Source organism: Mustela lutreola, chromosome 3, assembly GCF_030435805.1.
Source record: "Mustela lutreola isolate mMusLut2 chromosome 3, mMusLut2.pri, whole genome shotgun sequence".
Lineage (NCBI taxonomy): Eukaryota > Metazoa > Chordata > Mammalia > Carnivora > Mustelidae > Mustela > Mustela lutreola.
In genome coordinates this window covers 190,897,645-190,910,225 of record NC_081292.1, presented here as the reverse complement: position 1 = coordinate 190,910,225, position 12,581 = coordinate 190,897,645, and the positions used below count along the sequence as shown (strand labels likewise).

Here is a 12,581-nt window from a genome sequence, read left to right as displayed (position 1 = left end):
TTTTGGGTTTTTTTCGTGTTGGTAGAAGAGGTCCGAACACTTTAACACAACAGTGTCGTCACGAGGAGGCTTCCTAGCCAGGTCAGTTTTGTGGCTGCCTGTTGGTTCCTTAGTGGCCTTCCCTAGTTCTTTTTCCTTGTACCACATGAACCTGCAGATCTGCACTGGTTTATTCTACCATTTTAAAAATGGTTAGTGTTTGTATGAAAATTAGAAACAAATGAACAGATGGCTTTCTGTCAAGCAAAGAAGTGTTAGTTCTTCACATATATTCTGATCCTGAGCAGAAAGTAGAAGTTTAAGATAGAAATAAGTGACAACACGGGCACATGTGTCCTGTCGCTGCCCAAGGTTCTCTATACTGCAGAGCCTCTTATATTTTATTTATAAATTAAAGTATTTATTTATATTCCATCGGAGTCAGCATATGTTAACAATTTAACAAATAAGTTTTTCACTGATATCACTGAGCCTTTTTTTCAACCCTTTTCAACCCTTTTCAACCAACAAGGAACCAAAACTTGAGCTGGAGCTACTAGGCCTTTCATCATACTCTTTCAAAGTAATATCTGTGCCCAGTGGGGCTCAAACTCACAGCCCTAAGATCAAGAGATCCATGCTCTACTAACTGAGCCAGCCAAGAGCCCCACCAGAGCTCCATTTATCCTCCATTTTTCTCAACCTCTTACTGAGGCAGAGCCATGGTAGTTAGTTCAGTCCAGTGAGTGGTGAGAGGAGGTAATATGTGTCACTTCTGTGTTAGAGCACTTAAGAGCTGGTGTGCAGCCTGCTCATGCTTTCCTCCCTTGCTACCGCAATCTTGGAGGCCATGAGTTGAGCCACAAAAAGAATGTGCTCAGATCATGGGAGAGAGCAAGCCTGGAGCATTCTTCCACTCACATCAGGATTTGTCTGAGCAGGATAGAAACCTTTATTGTGCAAAGTCTCTGAGATTTAAGCTTGACTTTTCTGACTAATCCAGTTTTTTATCCTTCACCCGTTTGTATCCTATTTTTATGGCCTTGAATCAGATTGAGGTGCTTTGGACAAGACCAGCTAATTTCTACTAAGCCAGCTTAACCCAGTCTGCTAGTCCGCAGCAATAGCTTAGAGTATCAGGTTTGGGAATCCAAGGGGAAGATGCTTACTGTCTATCTTACCTAGATGCTCTGGTCAACTGGAAATCATATGTTTTGACTAGCACTCTTGTTAACTCCTTAATTCATATATTTTGAAGTATGTTTCCCTTGCAAGAAACATAATGTTCTCCAAAAAGCAATTTGGCAAAAGCCCCAAGGAAGGAATATCTTTCTCTGAATAAGTATCAGTGACTTTGGTTCACTCTAACTTTTGGCCACTTACTAATAAGTAGTAATAATGAACTGCTTCTAAATGTATTAGGGAATAGAAGTGGTTTGGTTCCTGTTAGACTAAAAGATTTATGTTGGCAGCGGCTCTCCTGTTTAAAGACTACTTGGATAGTGGATCTTTCCCCAACAGTACTGGCAATTCTGAATGTCCTCAATACATGGAATCTTGTTATCCTGCACAAGTGCACTGGATTAAACAAACTGTTCAAAATCACATAGAGCAGACTGGTGGAGGAGGTGGACAACAATGTTATTATTGTTTATTTGAGACCTGAGTAGGCTAATGATAGCCAGTGAGGTCAAGGTTAGCCTTCAGAAATGCTTTTCAGAATTCCAGCAACTTCAAGCATCTCAATGTTTAACTTGTCAGACAAAGTCTATGAAAAGAGGAAAAATAACCAAGTGATACTTACACTAGAATACGTTTCAAGGGTTAATAAGTGGTATATCCTGGTCTAACAATCCAGGGAAGATTTTTTCTCGACTTTATTGCTTAATGAAACACGGGTTCTTACATCACTTGAGAACACCACACCTTGCCAATATTTTCCTCCTGAGATTCTAAGTCTACATGAACTTACATTCTTAACCTCAGCATAAGGGGTGTCATGTAACTTGCACATAAATATCTCAACAGCTGGACATGTATTATATGCAGACTGAGTGCGCTGTATCTATTTATCGAGTCATCAGCTGATAAAAGCTAATTTTGTTGGTAGCCAAACAAGAGTCTGTCTTGGGCTTCTCGTTAAATGATGTACTCAACTCATTTTGTGGTGCCAGCATATACCCTCTTCTCTATTATGTGTAGGCTAGCCCTTAAATATAGTTGTTAACCAAATTACCTTTGTCAAGTGTTGCCAGCCATGATTCTCAACATTTCACACCCAGAACCTAAGAGGTTCTGGAATGTGGCATAAGCAAACCTGGTAGGAATAATGGAGCAGAGAACAGAGACAGAACTCTAGTTGAGGACATTCTCAAATTGGTCAAAAAGCTGAATATACTGAATAAAATAGGGACTTAGTAGGTATTTCTAGTAAACTGAAAGTTGCCACAAGTGAAATATCACTTCTCACTGAGTCCCAATGCCTTTCTCTTTGAAATTGCCTTTAGCCAGAATTGAAGACCTAACACCAATTCTCAGAGTCTTTAAAAAGTTGGTCTGAGTGGTTAAGTTGGTTAAGCGTCTTATTCTTGATTTCTACTCAGGTCATGACCTCGGGGTTGTGAGATTAAGTCCTATGTTGGGCTACAGGTTCTGGTTAGAGTTTGTCCCTGTTCCACCCACGCTGTCTCTCCAAACCCCACCCGCCCCGCTCTTGAGCACCTGTGCTTGAACTTGCTATCTCTCTCTCTCTCAAATTAATTAATTAGATCTTCAAAAGAATTGGTATATGGTTGAGAGGATTGTCCACTTTCTAGCTATGTGATGTTGGATAGGGCACTTAAAGTCTGTTGGCTTTGGCTTTCTTTAAGTGGGGCTTTTAATAGTCACCTGTCTCACAGGGTGATGGTGAGGAATAAGTGAGTGAACATGTGTGAAGACTTGAAACACTGGTGCATGTTAACAAATGTTAACAAATACCAGTGTAGGGATGTTGCAGCCACTCTATATAAGGTATCATATACTAAGACTGTGTCAAATAATATTCATAACGAAATCTGTGTTAAGGTAATTTAATCTTTTTGATCTAAAATGAAAACGATTGCTTTGAACTGCGGTGTGTTCATTTAAAATGACTATCCAGGGTCATCTGGGTGGCTCAGTGTGTTAAAGCCTCTGCCTTCAGCTCAGGCCATGATCTCAGGGTCCTGGGATTGAGCCCCGCTTTGGGCTCTCTGCTCAGCGGGGAGACTGCCTCCCTCTCTCTTTCTCTGACTACTTGTGATCTCTGTCTGTCAAATAAATAAATAAAATCTTAAAAATAAAATAAAATAAAATGACTATCCAATTTTATGTGCCTCATGGAATAGGCCCTACATTGCTTTTAAAAAAATAAATCCCAGGCGGCATTTATCTCTTTCTCATAAAATAAAGTCTAGAAAAAAGCATAGCCATTTTAATTTTATAACAAACAAACAAAAAAAACCCCAAAAGTCACAATGATGGGTAAGTGGGGCATTATTTTTATGACTAAAATTTTTACGACTCAGTTTTTTATGCCATTTTCTCATAATCATCTCATTCTTTGGCCAATAATTTCCCAATTCTGTTAGAATGAAATTAGCTTTTAACTGTTCAGGGCTGGAATTTCACTTTCACTGACATTTAACTATTGAGTTAATATTTGGAAAGACTATAAAAGACAGGATATTCGTTTTTTAATATTGCTTTTAGTACTACTCAGATGAACGTGTTCTTTGATAACAGATGTGAGCAAATTTTTTTTGTAAAGGGGCAAATAATAAACATTTGGGTCATATATAAATACATGAAAGGCCATACAGTGTCTGTCACAGCTCCTCGACTGTGGCATTGAAACACGGAAACAAGCAAGGACAACAAAGAAATGAATGAATGTGGCCATGTGCCAACAACACGGTATTGAGAAAAACAGGCAGCAGGCTTGATCTGGTCTACGGACCACAGTTTGCTGACCCTTGTTCTATGCAATTCTTTCTTGTTTGTTTGTTTGTTTGTTTGTTTTTTAATTTTTTTATTTTTTATAAACATATATTTTTATCCCCAGGGGTACAGGTCTGTGAATCACCAGGTTTACACACTTCACAGCACTCACCAAATCACATACCCTCCCCAATGTCCATAATCCCAACCCCTTCTCCCAAACCCCCTCCCCCCGGCAACCCTCAGTTTGTTTTGTGAGATTAAGAGTCACTTATGGTTTGTCTCCCTCCCAATCCCATCTTGTTTCATTTATTCTTCTTCTACCCACTTAAGCCTCCATGTTGCATCACCACTTCCTCATATCAGGGAGATCATATGATAGTTGTCTTTCTCTGCTTGACTTATTTCGCTAAGCATGATACGCTCTAGTTCCATCCATGTTGTTGCAAATGGCAAGATTTCATTTCTTTTGATGGCTGCATAGTATTCCATTGTGTATATATACCACATCTTCTTGATCCATTCATCTGTTGATGGACATCTAGGTTCTTTCCATAGTTTGGCTATTGTGGACATTGCTGCTATAAACATTCGGGTGCATGTGCCCCTTTGGATCACTACATTTGTATCTTTAGGGTAAATACCCAATAGTGCAATTGCTGGGTCATAGGGCAGTTCTATTTTCAACATTTTGAGGAACCTCCATGCCGTTTTCCAGAGTGGCTGCACCAGCTTGCATTCCCACCAACAGTGTAGGAGGGTTCCCCTTTCTCCGCATCCTCGCCAGCATCTGTCATTTCCTGACTTGTTGATTTTAGCCATTCTGACTGGTGTGAGGTGATATCTCATTGTGGTTTTGATTTGTATTTCCCTGATGCCGAGTGATATGGAGCACTTTTTCATGTGTCTGTTCGCCATCTGGATGTCTTCTTTGCAGAAATGTCTGTTCATGTCCTCTGCCCATTTCTTGATTGGATTATTTGTTCTTTGGGTGTTGAGTTTGCTAAGTTCTTTATAGATTCTGGACACTAGTCCTTTATCTGATATGTCGTTTGCAAATATCTTCTCCCATTCTGTCAGTTGTCTTTTGATTTTGTTAACTGTTTCCTTTGCTGTGCAAAAGCTTTTGATCTTGATGAAATCCCAATAGTTCATTTTTTCCCTTGCTTCCCTTGCCTTTTGCGTTATTCCTAGGAAGATGTTGCTGCGGCAGAGGTCGAAGAGGTTGCTGCCCGTGTTCTCCTCAAGGATTTTGATGGATTCCTTTCTCACGTTGAGGTCTTTCATCCATTTTGAGTCTATTTTTGTGTGTGGTGTAAGGAAATGGTCCAATTTCATTTTTCTGCATGTGGCTGTCCAATTTTCCCAGCACCATTTATTGAAAAGGCTGTCTTTTTTCCATTGGACATTCTTTCCTGCTTTGTCGAAGATTAGTTGACCATAGATTTGAGGGTCTATTTCTGGGCTCTCTATTCTGTTCCATTGATCTATGTGTCTGTTTTTGTGCCAGTACCATGCTGTCTTGATGATGACAGCTTTGTAATAGAGCTTGAAGTCCGGAATTGTGATGCCACCAACGTTGGCTTTCTTTTTCAATATCCCTTTGGCTATTCGAGGTCTTTTCTGGTTCCATATAAATTTTAGCATTATTTGTTCCATTTCTTTGAAAAAGATGGATGGTACTTTGATAGGAATTGCATTAAATGTGTAGATTGCTTTAGGTAGCATAGACATTTTCACAATATTTATTCTTCCAATCCAGGAGCATGGAACATTTTTCCATTTCTTTGTGTCTTCCTCAATTTCTTTCATGAGTACTTTATAGTTTTCTGAGTATAGATTCTGTGTCTCTTTGGTTAGGTTTATTCCTAGGTATCTTATGGTTTTGGATGCAATTGTAAATGGGATTGACTCCTTAATATCTCTTTCTTCTGTCTTGCTGTTGGTGTAGAGAAATGAAACTGATTTCTGTGCATTGATTTTATATCCTGACACTTTACTGAATTCCTGTATAAGTTCTAGCAGTTTTGGAGTGGAGTCTTTTGGGTTTTCCACATATAGTATCATATCATCTGCGAAGAGTGATAATTTGACTTCTTCTTTGCCGATTTGGATGCCTTTAATTTCCTTTTGTTGTCTGATTGCTGAGGCTAGGACCTCTAGTACTATGTTGAATAGCAGTGGTGATAATGGACATCCCTGCCGTGTTCCTGACCTGAGCGGAAAAGCTTTCAGTTTTTCTCCATTGAGAATGATATTTGCGGTGGGTTTTTCATAGATGGCTTTGATGATATTGAGGTATGTGCCCTCTATCCCTACACTTTGAAGAGTTTTGATCAGGAAGGGATGTTGTACTTTGTCAAATGCTTTTTCAGCATCTATTGAGAGTATCATATGGTTCTTGTTCTTTCTTTTATTGATGTGTTGTATCACATTGACTGATTTGCGGATGTTGAACCAACCTTGCAGCCCTGGAATAAATCCCACTTGGTCGTGGTGAAACCCTAAGCCCAGCAGGAGAAGAGAAATCATAAAGATCAGAGCAGAAATCAATGAAATAGAAACCAAAAAAACAATAGAACAAATCAACGAAACTAGGAGCTGGTTCTTTGAAAGAATTAATAAAATTGATAAACCCCTGGCCCGACTTATCAAAAAGAAAAGAGAAAGGACCCAAATAAATAAAATCATGAATGAAAGAGGAGAGATCACAACTAACACCAAAGAAATACAAACTATTATAAGAACATACTATGAGCAACTCTATGGCAATAAATTTGACAATCTAGAAGAAATGGATGCATTCCTAGAAACATATAAACTACCACAACTGAACCAGGAAGAAATAGAAAGCCTGAACAGACCCATAACCAGTAAGGAGATTGAAACAGTCATTAAAAATCTCCAAACAAACAAAAGCCCAGGGCCAGACGGCTTCCCGGGGGAATTCTACCAAACATTTAAAGAAGAACTAATTCCTATTCTCCTGAAACTGTTCCAAAAAATAGAAATGGAAGGAAAACTTCCAAACTCATTTTATGAAGCCAGCATCACCTTGATCCCAAAACCAGACAAGGATCCCACCAAAAAAGAGAGCTATAGACCGATATCCTTGATGAACACAGATGCGAAAATACTCAACAAAATACTAGCCAATAGGATTCAACAGTACATTAAAAAGATGTTTGTTTGTTTTTTAAACATGTATGCATGCATACATGTATAATGTGTATTTACACACCTAGATACATACACGGACATGTATTTCAAAATCATGAAGTGTAAAACATGCTTTTTAAGGAATTTAAGGAAAATAGGGAATTTAAAGAAGAAACAAAGTTGGATATTCTATTTAGCATTCATTGATTAAATACCTAAGGCTTTCCTTTTTAACAAGATGCACAGCTGCTCTACCATTCTATTTTTGCTCTAAAATCAACGTACAATGTTTAATGTGCTTTTAATCAAAGCTACCCTTAAAAATGCTTTCAGTAGTCTAAAGTTATTGCGTAGGACTCTATAATAATGTTATATATATCCCAAATTTGAGAACCACTGAGCCTAACTAAAGTGGAAAAAAAAAAAAAAAAAAAGCTGTGTTCAGATCAGATGTGTGGGCAGTGCAAACTTTTTTTCCTAAAATAACTATCAAATTTTATGAGGGATTGGAGAATTCTATTGTGTTTCTTCCCGCCTGCAAATTTTCTGTCCTTATTCTTTTTTTTTTTAATGTTAAGCCTTTCTAACTTTAATATGCATTAAAAGACTTGTTTGCTGCTACATATTCTGTGTTAATGTTCACAGATTAAGTGAACTATTACATGTAAAAGCACCTAATACAGGACCTGGCTCAGTCAGTGTTTGTTAAACGCTTGAATCAAACCCTGTCTGCTCATATCCTTATACACATTTTTCTTTGAAGGGTGATGGAGAAGAAACAACCCAACTGCTTGCTTCTTGTCTTTCCACATTCACATTTCCTGTTGGGTCTTTTTTTTTTAAAGATTTTATTTATTTATTTGAGAGAGAGACAGTGAGAGAGAGCATGAGTGAGGAGAAGGTCAGTGGGAGAAGCAGACTCCCCATGGAGCTGGGAGCCTGATACGGGACTCGATCCCGGGACTCCGGGATCATGACCTGAGTCAAAGGCAGTCATCCAACCAACTGAGCCACCCAGGCGTCCCTCCTGTTGGGTCTTGAAGAAGAATTAGCAGTTATCAAAATTTGAGTCTTGAGGCCCTTTGCTTGGAGAGGAACCTCTTCCTTGAGGATATATGATGGGTCCATCCGCTCTCCCAGGTGTGAAATCACACAGCCCTGGTGCTAACTCTTAGAGATGCCTAGATTTAGATACCTGTTGTAAAAGAGCAAGATTTCAAATTGGGCCTGAGCTCTGCCCTTGCTTGTAAGGACAGATCATTTATGTCTTGAGGATGATGACACCTGAATGGCTGAAGAGATACAAAGCAAACCTAGTGCCCTATATAAGTGGGCTTATTTCTAGAAACCACTTCAGTAAGAAGTAGCCTGTATTGTTCTAGTGAAATTTGTAAGCAGAACTACTAATCCAGAATGACTTTTAGGAATCCGAATGTCAAAGTAAGTTTAGTACGCTGTAGGGAAAATTTAATTAGTTGTTAAAAAATTCCCCTCGATCCTGTGCTGGAGGAAATCAATGTGACTGGGCTAGAGGCCCAGTCCTTTAGAGATATAATTAACAATTTACCAGGCTGAATATATTCTCTTGTGAGAGAATACAACTGCCTTCTATTTATTAGCTGAAACCAGTTTAAACAATCTAAAATTTTATTTTTCCTTGGATATAATACTTATGAAGCTTCACTAGAGCGAAGCTAAAAAGTGAGAATAATTATGCATCTGTAAGCATTTTCATTTCTCAAATCCAAACACCTGAAAGAGCACTTAGCTGGTTATAAATGCTCAGTGTTTGACTATAGAGAACAATCACGAAATTTATCTCATGGCCTCATAATTACCCAATAAGAAAAGAGATAGCCGCAAGTTGAATTTGGTATTGATCTACGTGATGTAACAGATTTATATGGATCACAGATTAAATGATTAATTTCCTAAATTCTCTCTCTCTCTCTTTTTTTTTTTTTTTTTTTTGCAGAAAGAAGCCAGAACATATTATTAGCCCTTTGAGAATACAACATAACGAATTTTACCATTTTACTGCTTCCTTGAGTAGGTAAGAAAGACCCTATATTCTCTGCAATAAAGGAGCTATCCATACTTGTGAAAAATAACTCTCTTTTGACCACATTTTTTAAAAATCTTTATGAAATGAATATCAGGTTTGATAAGGGAGACATATACGTGAATTCTACAGCTAATAGATTTAGGATTATTAAGTAGCACTTCATAATGTTTTGAATGATATAATAGTGAAAGAGTGAAAAGATCTTTTTCACTCCTTTTTTTTTTTTAAGATTTTATTTATTTATCTGACAGACAGAGATCACAAGTAGGCAGAGAGGCAGGCAGAGAGAGAGGAGGAAGCGGGCTCTCCATGGAGCAGAGAGCCCAATGTGGGGCTTGATCCCAGGACCCTGGGATCATGAGCAGAGCTGAAGGCAGAGGCTTTAACCCACTGAGCCACCCAGGTGCCCCTCTTTCTCACTCTTTTAATGAGAACTGAAAACTATGAAATGAGAACTGAGCTCAGTCTATTTCTCCTGCCATGGGTAAAAACACCAGTAGTATTTTCTCAGCACTTACTATGTGCCAGATGTGACTTGCATGACTTACTTTACACAAGTAACCCCTATATTCCTTACAAGAACTCTGGGAGTAGATACAGGGATCACCCCCATTATACAGATTAGGGATTTGAGGCAGAGAGAGAATAGGCAAGTAGATGTACCCAAGGTTTTATGCATAGATCTGAGGGCAGCAGGCACTGGGGGAAGACCAGCCCCAGCTATTAATTACTTTGAGAATAACTTCATGTTGCCACAGAAATGCCTCACCATCAGATTCCCCTATGTCCTTAATTGGTTCTATCCAAATTTCTGGAAGAAGTAAATAAATAAATAAATAAATAATGCATTTACCAAGAGTCATAGCAGGCATCATTTATTTTGTGTTTGGTACTTGTTACTTTACAATTGTTGCATGAATAAATAAAAGAATATATATAGGTTAGCACAGTTTACAAACAGAACTTTTTCTTTTATTTTACATCCTACTTTAAACTCAAAATTCCTATGTTAAAGCAGAATAATGGGACAGAAAGAATATAAATGAATGACTTTTTATTCTACGAAATGAAGAATGTATTTTAATTTAATTCTTTCTACTAGAAGAACTGAATATGCGATCTTAAACTGGCCACAGCAATATCTGCTTTACTTTATTATTTCATTATTTCTTTATCACCTTATTTTTAAGTTAGAAACTTCACAAAATTTTCAAAGAAAAATATAGAAATATTATAATAAATACTGAAACATCAGCCAGATAAGATTAAACAAATGCTAATATTAAACTTTGTTCAGATCTTTTCTGATGAAATAAGTCATCCTCGAGAAAATGAAAGTTCTCTTGCTTCTTTTCCTTTCTTTCTGAAAGGTTTTACAATCCTGAAGATGATATAACCTTCCTATGTGTGTTTGAATATTTTGATGGTGTATGTGAAACAATAGGCTGTATAGTAATTTACATTTTGAAAGCTTACCTAACCAGTACCATCCTGACACTTTCTTTTGCCTTCACCCAACATCATATTGAGAGATTCAGCCATATTGATACATGAAGATCTGGTTGACTCCTTTTGTCATAAAGTTTATTCATCCTAACATTTCAGTCATTTGGTACTTGGTATTGTTAATTGCTGCTTCCAAATAATTTTTAGCATTTTGAAGATTTAATGCCAAAGTGGTTTAACCGTGGCTTTCAATGCATCTTTGTCATTTGTGTATAAGAAATCCAAAGTTCTTAATATGTGCTACTATGCCATAGTATGTTTATGTTTTAGTCTGTTTATGTTTTAGTTTTTTTCCTATTAGAAAACGTATCTTTTACTGACAATAAGGATCTTGCTAACTAATTGGATTCCTGGGTTGTTTTTTTTTTTAACTGTTTTTGCCATAATACAATAATTGAAATCTGTTTTATTTACCCATGGGTGAAATACTGACTATTCCCAAATGCAGTGCGAATACTGCCTTCGAAATTTAAAAGGTACTTAAAAACACTCTCATTTGGTCCATGTTAATTGCTCATATTTCCTTCAAAAATCATGAGGGAAACTTAAACGATTTTCCCTGATTTTCTCTAACAGTATAGTTAATTCTAGCATTTGTTTAAGGTTAAATTATGAAATGTCAATATGCATTAGTAAGATCTATAGATAGAGAATCTTTCATAACTTATTTTCTTAAGGGAGTAGACAATTACTCTGGCTCAGTTGGTGAAGAAAGTAGAGATAAACTAGCCTTTGGTGGGTATATCTGAGTAAATGCAAGACTGTGTAAGCCTCCCAGGCCAGAAGTGCAGCAAATTTGCAGATGGGGAAATCAAGGCCCATATACGTCAGGCAGCTTACAAGATCATATGGTGATTGCAGAGCTAGATTCAAACTCATTTCTCTTGGATTCCAAAACTATACTTTCTAGAGAAAGAGAATCAAGAAAAACTACCTAACCTATTGGACACAGAAATAGCAATTTCATTTATTCCACTAATATTTACTGGGATCCTTTTATGTGACTTGAAGGGACTGATTTTAGAAAAGCAAGGATGAGAGGCACCTAGGTGGCTCAGTCAGTTAAGCGCCTGACTTTTGATTTCAGCTCAGGTCATGAGCTTATTGTTATGAGATCAAGTCCTGCCCTGGGCTCCAGGATCAGTGGGTAGTCCGCTTGAGATTCCCTCTCTCTCTGCCCATTCCCCCTCCTTGTCCTCTCTCTTCTCTCTCAAATAAAAAATAAAGAAATCTTTAAAAGAAGAGGTGCCTGCCTTCAGCTCAGGTCATGATCTCCGGATCCTGGAATTTGACCTGCATTGGGATCCCTGTGCAGCGGGGAGTCTGCTTCTCCCTCTCCCTCTGCCCCCCCCCCCAACTCATGCTTGTTTTTTCTCTCTCTCAAGTAAATTGAAAGAGAGAGAGAGAGAAGGAAAGAAAAAAAGAGCGAGCAAGCAGGCAGGGAAGACGTAATATCTATGCAGAGAGAGAAAACAGGCTATTTAGAAATGGCAAAGACTCCTTCAGTAATATCATGAAAGTGACTATTTAATTTTTGCTATGCTAAACAATTTAACATTGTTTACCAAATAATTACCTGTCTGGTCCCCCAACCATGCCAACTAGATTAAAGTGAATGGGATAAGAAGAGTAAAAATGCTTTGTAAATAACATAATCTTTGTAATCATTTGCTGTTATTGCTAATTGTTCTATAAATTTATAATTGAATATTTCAAACCTAATATATGTAATTCTAAATGTAGAGCTTGGTATATGTATCTGAAGTTTAAGAGTCTTACTACTTCATGTAATAACATCTCTTTGACACAAAAGTTCCATGTAAACATAACAGTGAGATGAACAACCCTGACAATTGGTTGATTTTCAGCCTCTACTACCTACTAGAGGTATATTTTATTTTTATACCCTTAA

At 37.6% G+C, this 12,581-nt stretch overlaps 1 protein-coding gene across 28 annotated transcripts in view; it reads left to right on the top strand.

Annotated features, from left to right (window-relative positions):
* The window catches only part of MAP2 (microtubule associated protein 2), a 292,390-nt gene that overhangs the window by 176,720 nt on the left and 103,089 nt on the right, over nt 1-12,581 (top strand). For 26 of the 28 annotated variants that reach the window (XM_059168211.1, XM_059168210.1, XM_059168205.1 and 23 more), the window contains one exon: nt 9,074-9,151. The exons of the other annotated variants lie outside the window; for them this stretch is intronic. The gene's annotated coding sequence lies outside the window, so the exon portion shown is untranslated. The remainder of the gene's footprint in view (nt 1-9,073; nt 9,152-12,581) is intronic. 28 annotated transcript variants of the gene reach the window in all.